Source organism: Schistocerca piceifrons, chromosome 8 (assembly GCF_021461385.2).
Source record: "Schistocerca piceifrons isolate TAMUIC-IGC-003096 chromosome 8, iqSchPice1.1, whole genome shotgun sequence".
Classification (NCBI taxonomy): domain Eukaryota; kingdom Metazoa; phylum Arthropoda; class Insecta; order Orthoptera; family Acrididae; genus Schistocerca; species Schistocerca piceifrons.
Window position 1 is genome coordinate 224,054,602 of NC_060145.1, and position 16,892 is coordinate 224,071,493.

Consider the following 16,892-nt stretch of genomic DNA (forward strand, 5'->3'; position numbering starts at 1 on the left):
TTTTCCATTCTCCTATATATCTTATCTCATTTTGCTCGTTTGCACGTTCAAATAATTTCATTTCTTGAGGATTACATTTACGATTTCCCATCTTTCTTGGTAGTTGGTAAATCATCTTACACCAAGTAAATGTTCTGGTACCCCATCCTGCAGTTTACATTTCGAATATGTTTTTGCAACCTATGAAAAAATTCATTGTGATGTCAATTGTGGAATGTAACAACACCTTGCAAACGTCTCGGTTGTTGGCCCATATTTATAAGAACGATTTTGTTTCTACTATTTTAAGCCGTACCCGTGTCACATTTCACTGTTAACTGTGATATCCCACGCTGTATGTGTGAGATTTCGCAAACTTTCGTGAGATACCAAAATAGAAAAATAATCAATTTTAGAAAAATAGGGATTTTAGGACTTAGCTAATTCCTTTCATCCACGCTAAATTATAGTATTTATTCACTCGGATATAATATGATCTGACACTATAGTATCTAATCATACAATTTGATTGCCCACATTTAAGCCTTGTCATAAACAAGCAAAAAAAGTACCAAATACATAGTTCCATCAATGACACGTAGTTAAAAGATACACTACATGACATAACGAAGAAATAGCGTTTTCATTGACAAACAACAACGCCGTGATTTAGTTTACTTGGTTGGTAATATCTGACTAATCATTTTTCCTGAAAGATTGTTCCATGTTCTGCCGCCATTCTTTCGTGATATATTCTAGCACTCTTAAGGGCAAGGACATATTAGCTTCTTTACAACGTATCACCATTCCTCAAGTGTTCGTAAACCTTGGTGTGTTTTTTTATAATTCCACAAATTTTTAACATCTCTACATCATCTTCATAATTTTTCTTCATAGTTTCCCTGGTAAATATCACTGTAGCAGTTGACTAAACACACTCTATACCCTTCACACAGGCATCCTTTGTTAAACATCAACGTATTCACATGTACGGAATTCCAATGATCCAAGAAATCGTGTAGCTATTCTTTTCGCCAATGCCAAAATCAGACCTCGCTTATTGTATGTTTAGTCTGAAAAAACACAGGTATAATATGATGTTCCTTTCTCCCTTTACCGGTTTCAACAGATTAATTGCTCATCTTCAGGAGCCTAAAAAATTAGCGATATTGTAAACCATTAGAGCTAGGTCATACATTTTTTGCGAAATGGAAGAAGTGTATTACAAAAACTTATGGAATACTGGTTTAGCAAAAGTCATCATCATCATCATCTTCTTCTTCTTCTTCTTCTCCTTCTTCTCCTTGTGGCGTAGTCGAGCCGAAAGTTCACACTGATTCAGTAATGTTTTTACTTATATTTATTCCAGTTATGGAGATAGTGTCAAGTGTTGTGGTCTGTAAGTGGCGCTAAATGCCTGCTTCCCTTCCAGGTGCCCTGCTATACTCTTACATCTCTCTTTCCTGCTCCGCTGTGCCCAAATTATTCTTACTCATCTAGTAATTCGCGCCACCTCTTACTGAGAATCGAATGAAGTAATTATAAGTGCCTGTCGAAGAATTTCAATGTAGCGAGTCACCCTTATACTGCAACGTCCTAGTAAAAGAGGGTGCGGGGAGGAAAGAAAAGAGATCGTGGAGACAGTCTTGTCCTTGCGGTGGCAAGCTGCCTGTAAAGACAGGAAAATATGCAATGGTCAACTGCATGATGATTCAAAATGCATTGGAACGTATATACTAGAAATCTAGCGTGCAACTGAAAATGTATCTTGATAATTTCTCCATTAGCAAAAAATTACTAACTAGTCTCCTATTTGGATCCTAGGAGAGGACTGTCAATGGAGAAGTGACTATGAGAAAAAGATGGAGAAACAACTAAAAGGGCAACATTCTACGAGTCCGAGAGCAGAACGTCGGAAGTCTTGATATGTTAGGGAAGCTAAAAAATATGATAAGAGAAATGAAGAAGTCTAAAAGTGTAGGAGGAAAGCCGGCCGGAGTGGCTGTGAGGTTCTAGGCGCTACAGTCTGGAACCGAGCGACCGCTACGGTCGCAGGTTCGAATCCTGCCTCGGGCATGGATGTTTGTGATGTCCTTAGGTTAGTAAGGTTTAATTAGTTCTAAGTTCTAGGCGACTGATGACCTCAGAAGTTAAGTCGCATAGTGCTCAGAGTCATTTTTTTGTAGGAGCAAACAGTGAAGGGACATAGGAAGTCGATAAAAAATTCATCCCGAATCGATATATGGTATTATCAGGAGCAGAAGAAGATGGTACAATGGGAATAAGGTTCTTTATGCAAAAGAAGATATGGAAAATGGGTAACTAAACAGTTAAAAGTAAGATTATTCTTTTCAGAATTGACAGAAGACCAACGCTAGATATAAATGAGGACCTCACTAGCGAGCAATAAGGCAAAGAGAAGGTATGCAAGGGCATTAATGGATAATTCAGTATGCAGAGCGATGGGTAATCGGAAACATATTGTAACAAGCGCCGGCACGCCAGTAAGGAACGAAAGAGACGAGAAGGCTCTGAGAAGACGTCAGCCAATAGCACGCGGACCGACCCCTCTCCAGCACGGCAACGCGACAGCAGCGGCCCCTATGTGAAGAGGACATAAGCGCCGCGACCGACTGGCGACGCCTCAGTTGAATAGTAACTTCAACACCAGCGACTTGGATTGAAGCGTCAACGCTCATTACTTCGCTTGTACACTCTATGTAGCTCAGACTTGGAATCGCTTATACCGAAGAAAATTGCTTACGTTGTACGTTGCCCTTTGCTTGCGACACATCTATGTCGTTAAGTATTGAAAAGTACTGAAAATTTCATTTTGTAGTACAACTCATCAATACGACTTTGTTGACTGTTTGTCTAGCGAAGTGAGTACGCTGGATTCCTAGACACCCAACATTACTCGACGAGGATGGAGACATAATATTTGAGGATGAGCATGGAGACCCAGTACTTACAGTAGGATTGGAATACAGGCCAGAAGTACGGGAAAATGCAAGCTCGGATGCAGCAATGAGAAGGGAGAAATAGTTCTTGAGCTCTGGAATAAATTTCAGTTAGTAGTAGCGAATGCTGTGTTCCAGAATGACAAGAGCAGCAGGTATTCAAGGAAAAGGAGTGGAGAAATAGGAAGATATCGATTGGATTACATCATGGTCACACAGAGATTCCCGGATCAAACATTGACTTGTAAACCTTGCTCAGAAGCAGATAGAGCCTCATATCACAGTTTTTTAATGTAGAAAAATTAGTTGGCGTTTAACAGAACCATCACGATCGATGATTGAGAAAATGGGATGGCTACGGATGAATGACGGTGTGCGTTTGAAGTTCTCTCGGGCTAAAAAGAATGCGACAGTGTGTCCACAGTAGCAATTTCGTTGAAAAGGAGTAAAGATCTATAACGAGTGCAATCAGGTAGGTTGGTGAGACAAATACAGATACGCGGAAGGCAAACGAGAAGAAACCTTGAGGACGGACGAAATATCTTAGTAGACCGATGAAAGAAGGTAGAACAAAAATTTTGACAAGAAATAAGAGCATACAACAATATAATTCTTCTAGGAACGAAATGAATACTAAACGCAGCGAAACTGATACGAAATGGCAGCAGGGAAAATGTGATGAAATCGAAAACGAAATGTCACATCGACAAATTCGCTATATAGAAAAGTCAAAATAACTTTCGATGAAATTAGAAGGAATCCTGTCAACGTTAATAGTCCAAGAGAAATTAAACGCCTAAAGGGAACAGGTAGATGAAAAGAGAAACGTCACATTAAAAGTCAGGTACCAAATAATATATAAAATGATGGGTTTCTGCTACCTTAGAAGCAGAATATCTCGTGACGGATGAAACATGGAGGATGGAGGATGCTGACTAACACAAGGAAAAAAGGCATTCCTCGTAAAAGAATTGTACTCTTACAAGACATAAGCCTTTTTTGAGAAATAAATTTCTGAAAATGTACCTTTGGGGCACAAATTTTTGAACGTTTTACAAAGCAGATAATCGAAGGTCTGAAGTGTGGCCCATAGAAGCTTGATGAAAATAATGTGGTCTGAAAAAAACGAGATATATTTTTTTCAGAATCACTGAGGAAAGAAATATCAGGAAAGAGACAGGATGATAGGAGATATGTTAAGCCGTCAGCGAATAACTTGCATGGTACTAGAAGGAGCTAAAACTGTAAGGGAAGACTGAAATTACAATTTACCCAAGAAATAATGGAAGACGTTGGATATAAATGCTAATCTGTGCTGAAGAGGAAGTCGACGCGGGCGGCCACTAACCAAACAGAAGACACATCTTTGCCACCATATAAAATAATAAAAACTCCTTCTCACCCACCATCTGGAACTAGTAGGAAGAGTTAATACAATCACTTTTCCGGAAAAGTGCGGTCTTGGGGGCATCAAAGCGTGGCGTTACGTCTGAGCGACAGACACTACATCTGATAAACTAATGTGATTTATCCAGTACAGTCGTATTTAATTATATATGACCTACATTACTGGCACGACATCAGGAATAAGTGGTGTGCTAACGTTACATATTTTCCGTGTAATTTGTGCGAGGTCATTACTAACATTTTACGAGTCAGTAAAAGTCCAAAGATAATTGACTTGGCCGGATAGAAAAACCGTGTTTCAGGTTGTATGACAGTTCCCTGCGGAAACCAGTGTTACCAGGTGTTGCGAAGTATCTAGACATGATAAAAGCTGTCAGGAGGGTGACGAATGTATTTATGCGGTAGCGCGGACTTAACAGCACCATAAAAACTTTAACTTAGCGAACCTATGATAAAGATTTCCGGAGAATTCCTGGCACCTATTTTCTCGGATTCACACAATATTTTCAGAGAAATTCTTTGTGGTGATACATGATTTCTCGGCATTGTGATACTGTATATTTAGTAAATGTTCCAGGAAGATCGTCACCGCGTCCAATGACATTTCTGACGGCCCTTATAGTGTTAGTAATCGGTTCCCATACTCTCTCTCGTTCTCTCTTTTTGTGTCCATGTCCGTGTGTGTGTGTGTGTGTGTGTGTGTGTGTGTGTGTGTGTGTGTGTGTGTTTCATGCGAAGACTGGAGTGATGGTTTTAGAAAGAAAATATGAGAATATCTTTTTTAAAAACTAAAAGATCTTTTTAGTACGAAATCTAACTCGAAATAAATTCATTGCGTCCAAGAAGTTATCAGTTTCTTCCTCAAACAAATAAACAGTTTTATATTAATACCTTCAGTTAGCCGGCCGAAGTGGCCGTGCGATTAAAGGCGCTGCAGTCTGGAACCGCAAGACCGCTACGGTCGCAGGTTCGAATCCTGCTTCGGGCATGGATGTTTGTGATGTCCTTAGGTTAGTTAGGTTTAACTAGTTCTAAGTTCTAGGGGACTAATGACCTCAGCAGTTGAGTCCCATAGTGCTCAGAGCCAATACCTTCAGTTGTTATGGGGCGTCGATATATATCAACGGGGACAGGTGAAAATATGTGCCCCGACTCGGACTCGGACTCGAACCCAGGATCTCCCGCTTATATGGCAGACGCTCTATCCATGTGAGCCACCGAGGGCACAGAGACTTGCGTGACAGCAGGGACTATCTCGCTCACGCCTCCCGCGTGACCCACATTCTCACCTTGTATTGCCACACACTACAATTCGTAGTGTCCCACCCCAAACACATTCATTACTCGTGGAAGACATTCCTACCAAGTCCCGTAAGAGTAGAGTTCGGGGAATATGTGTGCATCCGCACAGAAGAAGAAGGTGTTACCAGAACTATATACTTATATTGATATGGTGTCTGTCCTTTCGGACATGTTATAACACTTCCGTCTGCTGCTGCTATACCATAACCTCGAAGCTGGAGGCAGTTTGCAAAACAGAATTATTTTGTTAGAGTAATTACGGTATAACGCATCAGAGCAGTGTTACCCTCTGAGAGGAATTTTATTATGTTGACCGTATTGTACCTAACGGAGGTGGCTTATCGGTAGTGAAAGTCAGAATTACGTAAATATTTGAACAGTACGAACAAAATGTTGCCTATCTGCACTGTTCAACTCATAAAGAAAACGGTCGCCAGCCTAACGAGGCAAGAGAATGATTAACATTCTCGTTTAAGAAAATAGTTATTAATAATTTTAACGAATAAACACAACCTATACTTTGTCTCACGCGAGTGCAATGAACTCTGACGCATACATATGTTAACGTTAAGGTTGAAACAAACAGCTAGAGTAGCACAAACTATTTGTAAAATTATAATAGATGACGAAACACACTATTACTTTCAGGGCTTGTTCAAACTGAATGGTCTTTATAACATTACTATTAAAATTCACTGCAGAATCATTAAGTGGATATAGGTTATGTCTCTCTCAGTTAAATACTTTACTATTTAAAATGAAAGTTAATTGGAATCCACTGAAAGGTTGCTTCTCACTATCATTTGAAGAAAGAAATTATGATTTTCATAATTAGTGGTCTTCCCATTACTTGTTACCTAGCATTAACACAATAGACAAACTGTAGATCCTGTTATATTATTAATATGCACTTCCAATAGCCTACACCAGAGAGACAAACACTTAGCAGACATGAGTATATAACGTTTCACATTGCAGTTTTCCACTTTCACTACATTGAGAGAGAAAATTAACATATATGTGAGATACTGACTCACCTTCTGCGATTTACAACAGGCAGTAATGTGATCAATTACTAAGCAAAACTTTATAAGCCTCAATCTTAAGAACTTTTAATTTGAAGTTGGCAACAACACATTAATAAGCAGTTTTACTAGGAAAATTAATTTCAGCAAACATCCTTAACTTTAACTAACTCTCTTGCCACATTAACTTTAACTTTCTCTTTACTATGTTCAAGAGGCATTAATTAGAAAACTGGGTTTTAATGTACTTTCAGTAAGGACACTCGGTAATCACTTTAGTTCAAACGGAGAGGAACCTGAGAGGTGTTATGGTGAGGAGAAAAATCAGGGTAGGTACATAAATTCAGATATAAATTACCTTATATTTGAGCACATTAGCACATCCATTAAGCTGATCCTTCACTGTACATCATTATAGTATTACGTTACAGCGATTGCGCAACGTGGTGGCAACTGCATGTTGGTAGGTGGATTCGCAGACAGAATTGCTGGACTCTGTCATTTCTTGGTGGCGACGACAGATACATATTCCAGAATAGTTCCAGCTATTTATCCATCCATCCGAGGCATTGGAAAGTAGCAGAAAAAGCCTCTCTCGGAAACAGCACAATATGCATCTTTTACATGGCAGTGCACAGTTTGGTAGCTCGTCCCCGACTCGTAGCTTGTCCCCGACTGACTATCAGTTCCACCTTTTCTACACAGGCCCGCCACAATTTGCTCGCGCTACACAGTTCCGTTCCCGAGGGGAACCACAACAACTTTTACATACTGAATAACTAAGAATCCTAAGTGAGGATCAGCAGTTTACATAACAGCAACCAAATACATTAAATAAAACAGAACATTTGCACATATTGACATTTCTACCAAAAATTATTCACACAAAATTACAATCATATACAGTAAGTTTTGTTCCCTAAAAATGGGACGAAGCATTTAAACGACAATATACTACACCGAATCACACCATGACTCAAAGTTTTTACAAAGAAAGGAGTATATAGTTTTGTGTTATCTATTCAAACAAACACATTTACAGAAGCACAGCAATGTAACATTAAATGAAACAAAAGCAAAATAAATCAGTACAGAATTAGAGCTATGGTGTTACGATGTCCTAAAGAACAGACACCGTATCCATATAAGTAAGTAAACAGTTTCCTCTGCAGCCTACTGTAGAGGTTATAATTCGGGAAATATTAGGTTGCTATATAAATTCGTATCGTTTTTGTTTTACTGTTGTTTTTTCGAATTCTATGAACTTATTTATCGATTGCCATTTTTTTATTTGTATTTCGCATTTGCTATTTGAGTTTACATGCTCTCGTTTTAGTCATTTGGAGATAGCAAGTGGAGCTGCAGACGCTAGAAAGTGGGGTGCCAATTTGTCGGAACATTTCCGGCACATTCTTTGTTTGAGTTTAGTAGAGGGGTGGCAGCAGTAGAGGCAGCCAGAAACATTCGCACCGTGCATGAGGATATTGGCAGTGCATAGAGCTCGGCAAGAGAATGGATTTCTCGCTTTAAGGGATCACTTCGACATTATTGGTTCTCTGCGTTCAGGAAGGTATTCGGGGTTCGATGAAGATCGTTTAAACACATTGATCCACAATGACACATGTCAGTGTGCCCGACAACTGGCAAACATGATGAACTGGTGATAATTTCACCATCACGAGACATCTGCAAGCAATAGGGAAGGTTCAGAAATCGGGTACATGGGTATCGTTGAAAAAAATGTTCAAATGTGTGTGAAATCTTATGTGACTTAACTGCTAAGGTCATCAGTCCCTAAGCTTACACACTACTTAACCGAAATTATCCTAAGGACAAACACACACACCCATGCCTGAGGGAGGACTCGAATCTCCACCGGAACCAGCCGCACAGATGGGTATCGTATGACCTGAGCCAAATTCACAAAAATGGTCAGATCGGGTTCTCTGCTCTCTCGTCTTCAATCGTCTCGTGATCAACACGAACAATGCCTATCCTGTATCGTTACTGGTGACGAGAAATGGTGTCTTTAGGATAACTTATGGAAAAGAAAGGAATGGATGAGCCAAAACAAAGAAACTTCACGTACAAAGACCCGCCTGCATCCACAAAAGGTAGTGTTGTGGATCTGGTGGAACAGTGACGGTGTGGTGTAATAATAATATTTGCTTCCCGGAGGTGTAACCATCAGTGCTGACATTTACTGTCAACAAACGGAGACGTCCTACATCCAAGAAGAATGACTGCGTGAAGTGATGCCACTCCACGACGATTTCCGCCAGCATTCTGCTACACTGACAAAAAACACTCTACAGGAGTAGGGTTGGCAAATCATTCACACCTTATTCATCTGGTCTTGCGTCCTTTAGATTTTCACCTTTTCCGCTCTCTATAGAACAACCTGCAAGGAATAACCTTTCCGGATGAAAATACGCTCCGAACAGGGCTCGACCGGTTCTTCGCCGCAAAACCACGTGATTTCTACAGCCGCGGAATCGAAAAGTTACCCCTGTTTTGGCAGACCGTTGTAAATAGCGATGGAGAAAACATTATTGATGACTAAAGTCTCTGTTACGTGCGTGTGTTATCTTTATTAAACTCACGGAAAAACGCTTAGAACTTAAGTACCAACCCAATATCTTACTGGGCCAAATATTCGGGCAATATACTGCAACATACGTTGGTTGAGCGACAGTATGTAGATAAATCTGTGTGATTTTACCATCACGATACCCGACGTGTGTCCATTGTCCTTGGCGAGCTCGGCTTTGCTTGTCCTGGTCGCTTCTTTAACTTACTGAGCAGAGGCCCTGTAACGTGGTTCAGCAAGGCCCATATTACACTGTAACAGAACTCTGACAAAGATTTTTAAGACTTGTTTCACAAAAATACCTCACTAAAGTCATGAAAATATCGTAAAATGTTTGGTCATAGTTATTCAAGAATGGATCCATAACAGTTAATCGTCCGTGCAGCTCTATGTAATCTTATGTTGGCGGTCAGCACAATAACTTGAAAAGAAAGAGAAAAAGAAATGATTGTCGAAGAAAGCGTTAATGGAGAGCAGAGAATCCAGATCTGTTCACCAGAATTTTCACCATAAGCTGCAGTGCGAGCGTATAAAGGGCAAGATAACTTATTTGAGCACGGACGAAGTAAAAATGCACATTGTGTGTATGAAAGTGAACTTCGTATTTGCGGCTCAAATATGTATTTGAGAAATTCCGGTTGTACAAAAGATCTTCTCCCAGTAACGCTAAGATATCTTAGGGACAGGCGAAAGAAAACCGATAATAATAAAATAAACTGTTTAGAAAAAAAATGCAACCTTAGCAGGAACCCTACTTCTTTCGGAAACTCTATAGCAGTTGTGGAAACCATACACAAAAAGACCGTTTTTACTTTCAGTTTTTCAGCCAGTATCGACTCCTTCAGTCATTTAATTTTTTCCTCACATCGTCCAACGTTTGGTCGCTTATAAGGTACCTGTTCGATGCAGCTAATTACCTATCGGTCCTTGCACGACAGTGTACTATACCAACATGTTCCAAAAAGCCGCGCCCAGAAATTGGATTTTACAGGGAGTCATATCTCGGGTTCTTGATCACAGACGTAAGTGTTCAGGATCGCTATTTGCCACACAAACACTTGTGTACTTATCGGAAGAACGGGAATAACGAAGCTCTCCTATAGAAGAAGGTCAAAATGGAAATACGAGGCCTGTTCAGAAAGTAAGCTCCGATTGATTGCCAAATTGAAACCACAGTGAACATCAGATATGTTTTACTTGTAACAATTAGCTACACCTTTCAGCTACTTCTCTACGTAGTCGCCGTTCTGACTTAGACTTTTGTCATAGCGTTGTACCAACTTTTCAATAGCCTCATCATAGAAGGCAGCCGCCAGTGCTTTCCGCCAATTCTCCACGCTGGCCTACACCTCGTTGTCTGTGTCAAAATGTTGTCTTCAAAGACAGCGGTTCATGTGACCAGAGATGAAACTCAGGGGGAGACAATTGCGGACTGTATTGTGGGTAATCTCACATTTCCATTTGAAAACGTTGCAGGAGCATCTTCATTGCCCCTGAAAAATGCGGCTGAGAATTGTCTTGAAGAAGAAACAGCACGACAGTTATGTAATGTTAGCTGCATAGTTTCAGGCGAAATTTCTCACCAGGCCCTCGTACTTGGTGGCAGACACTATTTTCTAGACATCTTTACGCACTCACTGCGAACTCAGAAATGAGAAGAGCGACGTGATGCTAACTGGGGTTATACTAGAGACACTACCCAACACATCTGTGCAAAGCTTTATCGGATTTTCATAGTCGTTTCCATTTCGCGACCGATCGGAGCTTACTTTCTGAACGCCCCTCGTATTACGCATTTCCTCTATCCGAGACAAATTGAACAGTTGGGTTGTTTCTTTTGCATTAGGTGTGGTCTAGGGTGAACCTTATGCGACTTATAAAATCACCATTTGTTCATGGATGGTTCCGAGAAAATATCAAAAAACCACGACTCCTGGGTACGAAAGGTACCAATCGTGGTGATGGCCACTTGTATAATTTTTCTTCATAGTAGGTCGTGGAAATTTTTGTCATGTGTTCTCGGGGAACTTCGAACGTTTTTCCGCTACTGTTCTCCCTTAACGAGATCCAGAGGTTCAGAGTCACAGTGCTTATGTAGAAAACCGCAAAGACCAGTTTTCAGCTGCTTTCGCATTGTACGTCGTAATTATCTCAATATCTGTATTTTTTTTCACGAATTCCTCTCCTGCCCCATCTTCTTCATATCAGAGTAGTACATGCAACTTCGTCCTCACTTATCACTTATTTGCTGGATGTATTCAAATCTCTGTCTTCCTCTACAATTTTTACCCTTTACACATCACTCTAGAGTCATGGAAGTTATATCCTGATCTCTTAACAGATGTCCTATCGCCCTGTTCCATCTTCTTATCAGTGTTTTTCATATATTCCTTTCCTCGTCGATTCTCTGGAGCACATCCTCACTCCTTACCTTATCAGTCTACCTAATTATCAGCATTTATCTGTAGCACCACATCTCAATGGTTCGATTCTCTTCTGTTTCAGTTTTCCCACAGTCCATATTTCGCTACCAAACAATGCTTTACTCCAAACGTACATTCTCAGAATTTTTTTCCTTAAATTAAAGCCTATTTTTGACATTAACAGACTTCTCTTGTCCAGGAACGCCCTTTTTGCCAGTGCTACTCTGCTTTGGATGTCCTCCTTGGTCTGTCCGCTTTAGGTAGCAGAATTCGTACTTCGTGACCATCAATCCTGATGTTAAGTTTCTCGCTGTTCTCATTTCTGCTTCTTCTCACTACCTTTGTTTTCCTTCAGTTTACTCACAATCTTAACTCTGTACTCATTAGGCTGCAGATTCCATTGAGCAGATTCTGTAATTCTTCTTCACTTTCACTGAGGATAGCAATGTCATCAGTGGATCTTATCATTGATATCCTTTCACCTTTCTTCTACGTCCATCATTCCTTCTTCAGAGTGTAGATTGAACAATGGAGGCGAAAGATTTCATCCCTGTTTTACCCCTTTTTTAATCCGAACACTTCGTTCTTGGCCTTTCTCTCCTATTATTCGCTCTTAGCTCTTGTACGTGTCATATAGTACCCGTCTCCCCCTATAGTTATTTTCCTTATAATTCCAAGCATCTTGAACCATTCGACATTGTCGAACGTTTTTCCCAAATCGGCAAAGCCTGCGAACGTGTCTTGATGTTTCTTTGTCTTGCTTCCATTATCAACCGCGATGTCAGAACAGCCCTTCTGGTACCTTTACTTCTCCTAAAGCCAAACTGATCGTCATTTACCACATCCTCAATTTTCTTTTTCATTTTTCTGCGTACTAGTATTTTCTTGCCTGCAGCTTGGATGCATGAGCTGTTAAGCTGAATGTCAACTCTTCCAGTGTCAGATGGCATATCGCCAGACTCATACATTCTGCTCACCAAGGTGAATAGTCATTTTGTTGCCACTTACCCCCCCCCCCCCAATGGTTTTAGAAATTTTGATGGGATGTTATCCATCCCTTTTGCCTTATTTGATCTTCCAGACGTCTTTTAATCTCTTCTATATCGACTCTTGTTTCTTCTTTTGTCACATCAGACAAGTCTTTCCGCTCATATAGGTCTTCAATGTACTCTTTCCATCGAACCGCTCTTTTGTTTGCATTTAACAGTGGAATTCTCATTGCACTCTTAATGTTACCAAGCTTACTTTTAAATTCTCCAAAGGTTGTTTTGGCTCCTCTAAATGCTAAGTCAGTTCTTCCAACAATCTTTTCTTTTTCGATTTCTTCAAATTATGCAGCCATTTCGCCTTGCTCTCTTGCACTTCTTATTCATTTCATTCCTTAGTGACTCGTATTTCTGTAATCCTAAATTTCCCCGAATATGTTCGTAGTTTCTCCTTTCATCGATCAACTGAAGTATTTCTTCTGTTACCAGTGGTTTCTTAGTAATTACCTTCTTTGTACACATGTTTTCCTTCCATACATCTGTGAGTGTCCTTTTTGGAGATATCTATTGCTCTTCAAATGAACTGCTTACTAAGCTATTTCTTAGTGCAGTATCCATAGCCTTAGAGAACGTCAAGTGTATCCCTCAATTCCTTGGTACTTCCATATACCACTTTGTTGCCCACTGATTCGTCCTGACAACTCTCTTAAACTTCAGCCTACTCTTCATCACAACTAAGTTGTGATGTGAATCTTTATCTGCTCCTGGGTACGCCTTTCAATCCAGTATTTGATTCAGGAATATATGTCTGATCATTATGTAAGGTATCCTCAATTTTCCCGTACCCTCCAGCCCTTTACGTGTTTACGATATTGCATTACTTGGGTTATTCTTACGTCGATGCAATGTTTCTTTGGAACAAGCACTACGGCGACTACAGCCGTTATGAAATACATTAAATGAATTCGCAACTGCAAATATGGACAACCATCAGCTATAGAACGGACTGACGACAGTGGACATTTATACCGGATTTATACCGGACCGGTTCGCGAACCCGGGTTTACCTCTTATCGCGAGCGGACGTCTTACCATTTGACTATCAGTGCGCGACTCATGCCCAGACTCAAAGATCATAGACGCATGGTTGATGACATACGGAAGTTTGGATCTTGCCGTGACTCTTGCACGGATAGGTAAACGGTAAGACGACCGCTCGCGATAATAATGAAATCCGGGTTGGAGTCCCGGTCCAGCATAAATTTTCATCGTCGTCTTTCCATACTACAGCTGATGGTTGTTCTTATTCGCAGTTTCGAATTCATTTAATGTATTCTCCGTGTGTGCCTTCTCCTCTTGTGATTCTAGAGCGTAGTATTCGCTATTACTAGATGAAACTTATTGCAGAAATCAATTTGTCTTCCTCCTTTCCCGTTCAGTATACCAGAATTGTTGTTGGTGTTGGTTTGCTGTAGATTCTAAAGAGAACAACCCTATCACTGAACTAAATGGCTCTGAGCACTATAGGACTTAACATTTGAAGTCATCTGCCTACTAGAACTTAGAACTACTTAAACCTAACTAACCTAAGGACATCACAAACATCCATGCCCAAGGGAGGTTTCGAACCTGCGACTGTAGCAGCAGCACAGTTCCCGAATGAAGCGCCTAGAACCGCTCGGTCACAGTGGCCGGCGCTGAACCTGCATACTGGTGTTGAGTAATCAGTGAACCTGTTATGAAATCTCAACTGCTGTAACATCTCTTCGTTGATTGCTGGTTGTTGCTTCCTCGACTGTTCCCAGAAGCAGCAACGTGATGGTGTGCTGGAGTCGGCAAAATTTTGCACCCGTCTTCCTGGATGATGTTTAACTTTTGAAGTGATTATAATTTATTAGTTAAGTGCAGCAGCGTGTTGATGCTGTCCAGCACAGTGTGTAGTTCGATAGCTTGATGTTGTTCTCCCTTTTTCCTTGAGTGGTTATTATGCCTTGACTGTGTTGAGATGCCAATTATTAAGACATAGTCATGCTGCGATCCTTGTCGTCACTGATATTTTTACTTGTCATGCCGTTGGTCGGGTGGAAGGGAATTGATTAGGTTGCTGGTTGGTCAGCCGTCCCTGGGTCATGCTGCCACCCAATTATTTAGTGTTATGCTTGGCTGCCTGCCTCACCTAAACTGTTGTTACAGTTTCCTCCCCAGGCCGACCCTTGGATGGTGATTTTCTTTTGTCGCAAGTACTGTGCCAGGCCTTCAGCCTTGTGTTAATTTTGTCTGTTCTTTGTTCAGTATATGGCCGTCAGCCGAACCTTATGTGAAGTATTTCCTGTCTCTAAAGTTTCTCTTTAATTATCTTGAATTCTTAAAATGACCTTCAGCCGTACTGTGTAAATGCTTATCTTAAGGTTTGTCTTTAATTATTTTGATTAATTCTTAGGGCCTTCAGCCATTAAGATATTTCAAGTTTTCTACGATGGCTTTCTGTTGTACTGTGTAATTGCTTATCTTTAAAGGTTGCCTTTCATTATGTTGAAATGTTATTGGGCTTTCAGCCGAGGAATTAAATTAAATTTTCCTTTGTATGGCTTTTAGCCGAAGTTGGTAAATGTTTGCCTTTTACAGGATTTCCTTTGCTTACCTGGAATATTATTTGGGCCTTTAGCTGAGAAGACATTCTAATTTTACTTAAGTAAGGTCTTCAGCCGTTTGTCTAAATTCTTGTGCCTTGAAAGGAATTATTTAAGGATGTTTTGATTTTACTTAAGTAAAGCCTTCAGCCGTTTCTCTAAATCCTCGTGTTTTAAAAGGAATTATTTAATCTTTATTATTGAGATGTTACTTCGGCCCTCAGCCGTGAATTGACCCTTGTTGTTTTAAAGAGAAAACTGTGCATTGTGTTTTCGAGCAATAAAGTTCTGTGTTCTTGTGTAACTGACGGTAACTGACCTTTGCCCCTTTCCACAACCTGATCCGCTCTGTCCTGCACTACCAGATTTCAGCATATATTATACGTACTTATTATTTGTTCATATGTGTAAATGTATGTAACTACCTCCAAGTATATAAATAAACTGGCCATACTCTACTGATCTATACAATTTGCTTCATTGAAGCAGCACATCCGACGTAGCAGGGAAAAGAAAATATTCCTGTCAGAGCACACAAAAAGAGAATACGTCCTTCACGGAGAAAAATGAAGAAGCGGTTGCTTCAATCCTTATTCATTCTTCGTCACGTAAAATTTTGGAGTACTAAGATTTTCGTGCTTTTTGTGTTGAAGCACTGTAGTAGAGAACCAGTGACGGTGGAACAGGGAGGTGACATTGCCAGCGGTGAAGAATGAAAGAGGGGACAGTGAAGGTGGGAGAAAGAAAGACACAGGGAAAGAGAAAGAGAGATGAATGAAGTCAGTGGCACTGAAAGCCAAAGAAAGATGAAATTTTAGTGCTCAGTGAGAGATAGTGGCAGCAAAAGAGAAACAGAAATAGGCAGAGGTACGAGTAGAAACAGTGGGACAAAATGAGAGAGGAGAAAGTGGAAATGGAAAAATACGGATGAGAGGACAGCATACATAGGCCTGGGGGCCTGAACCCTCCCAGACCAGAGAATACGTACCTGCAGGGGATTGCGCATTTTGAACACGTGGGTTGAGGCGCAAAAATAAGTTGTACTTACCTAGAATTTTTCAGCTACCAAAGTATGATGAATAAATTGGCTGTAGGGAAGAAAGGCGAAGTGATGCAATGTACGTAAGGGAGAAGACAGCTGCAGTGGGTTATAAGACTGGGTGAAACGATATAGAATGTTCTGTGTTAAAAGTGCGCGTATATGTTCGCGTGACAAAATTATTGGCAAAGCATGCGGGATGAGAAATGAGGCAGCTGGTTCCCCTCTTTTATGTCAGAGTCATTCAAACAGGAACGTATTCGCCTTTTCTGTGCTCCGGCAGGAGCACTTTCCGCTGCTGTACTTCTACCAGCATGTTACAATTTCGCAATCCGCGTGCTTTGTATTTTGCAAACATTTTTATCTTCGCGGAGCGAAAGGATCGCTGAGATAGTAGCGACACACCACATAATCTTTGTTATTATTCTGACTTTAATGACAGTAACAACAGCAGTAACAGAATTAGTTGTGTAACCCCTTACGGAATTTTTGGTATGCTCTGGTGAAGTTTTATAAAAAGCAGGCCCAGGCTTTAAGTTTCGTAAAAGATA